The 1,733-nt window shown below is 47.3% G+C and overlaps 1 pseudogene; it reads left to right on the forward strand.

The window, feature by feature from the left end:
• The first annotated feature begins 668 nt into the window (after window positions 1-668).
• Window positions 669-1,346, forward strand: LOC147425159 (phospho-2-dehydro-3-deoxyheptonate aldolase 1, chloroplastic-like; annotated as a pseudogene).
• The last annotated feature ends 387 nt before the right edge of the window (window positions 1,347-1,733 follow it).

Genomic DNA, 1,733 nt, shown 5'->3' on the forward strand with positions numbered 1-1,733 from the left:
CCTTTTATTCAAGAGGGAAATGGCATAACCAATCTATCACACTTGGGTGATTGAAATGCTAAAAAGAAGAGAATTTTAAAGTCGTAGGAAACTATCCCAAGAGACCTTAAGACGAGGAGAGTTGAATCTGCGATTCTGCATTGAACTGCCATAAACTGAGAGAGAGAGAGAGAGAGAGAGAGAGAGAGAGAGAGAGAGAGAGAGAGAGAGAGAGAGAGAGAGAGAGAGAGAGAGAGAGAGAGAGAGAGAGAGAACCTGCCCTTAAACTGTCGTAAAGAGCGCGCGCCGACGTGCGGTCCTAGAGAGAGAGAGCATGTGATGGTGATTAAGTCTTGCTGACAGCGGCGGTGCAGAGAAGGCTGTAGATCAGCCCACGCCATCTCATTTGCCCTTTTCCCTTTTGACTTTTGCAGGACGTACGGCCCTTTGCTTCTCTTGAGTCTTCCTGCGCAATGAATGGCTGATGTTCGGTGGCCAATTTCCTGTGATCAAGGTAAGAATACCAATTACATTGGCCTTATGATGAGTGGACATCATTAATTGTGAGGCTCATAAGCTTTACTTGATATGCTCTGTAACAGGTTGGGGGGAATTTAAAATGTCCTTGAATGATATCATTACATGGGTTCTGAATCCGTACGTGTATTGACATGGTGTAGGTCAGGCGGATGGCCAGACAATTTGCAAAGCCGAGATCATAGGACCTGGAAGAAAAAGATGGGGTGATGCTGCGAAGCTACAAAGTGGACATTATCAATGGAGATGATTTTGATGAGAAGTCCAGGTACCCGGACCCGGATTGTATGATTAGAGCCTACAGTCAGGTAGATGCATCACTCAATTTGCTTCGGTCTTTCGCAACTGGTGGCTATGCTGCCATGCAAAGAGTGACCCACTGGAACCTTGATTTCACCTCTCACACTAGTGAGCAAGGCAACAGGTCATCACCTAAAATTTCAATGACTGTTGCTGCATTCCTATCACCTATATTTTGAGCTCATCAGCAAAATGTTCCCTCACTCTCTCTCTCTCTCTCTCTCTCTCTCTCTCTCTCTCTCTCTCTCTCTCTCTCTCTCTCTCTCTCTCTCTCTCTCTCTCTCTCTCTCTCTCAATCTGTATCTGCTTGCAGGTATCGGGAACTGCCGAAGCGGGTGGATGAGGCCCTGGGCTTCATGGGGGCGATCGGCGGGCTAACGCTGGACCACCCGCTCATGACCAGCACTAACTGCTGGATGTCGCACGAGTGCTTGCTGTTGCCCTTTGAGCAGGCACTAACGCGACTGGATTCCACGACGGGTCGCTGCTACGATTGCTCTTGCCACCTTCACTTGCTTTTTCAAGTCTGACTCTCTGAGGAACTCCCGTTCGATAGTTCGCCGCCTGCAACCAACGAGTATGATTCAGATTGGTAGTGTAGATACATTGATGGATCTCATTAATCTGGCATCCAACATGAGGGTCTGATAAACAAAAGCATATGCAGCTTATTTACTAGGCAATACAGAATAAAGAAGTGCATTCAAGCCAGGATTAATCTTTTGCACTTGGTTGTAGAGACAATGGTGGGGACATGCAGCTGGACACTAATAGTGCATCGATAACTGAGTGAGATCCCTCACGAGTCACGAGTCCCCGAGATCAAGAAATTGCATAGCTAATTTGTAGGGACAATCTCTTCGTGAGCCATCTCAAGCATGCACGTGTTCTGTGTGGCACTAGGCACATGTCCCTTG

This window comes from Adiantum capillus-veneris, chromosome 25, assembly GCF_014529385.1.
Source record: "Adiantum capillus-veneris isolate H3 chromosome 25, ASM1452938v2, whole genome shotgun sequence".
Classification (NCBI taxonomy): Eukaryota; Viridiplantae; Streptophyta; class Polypodiopsida; order Polypodiales; family Pteridaceae; genus Adiantum; species Adiantum capillus-veneris.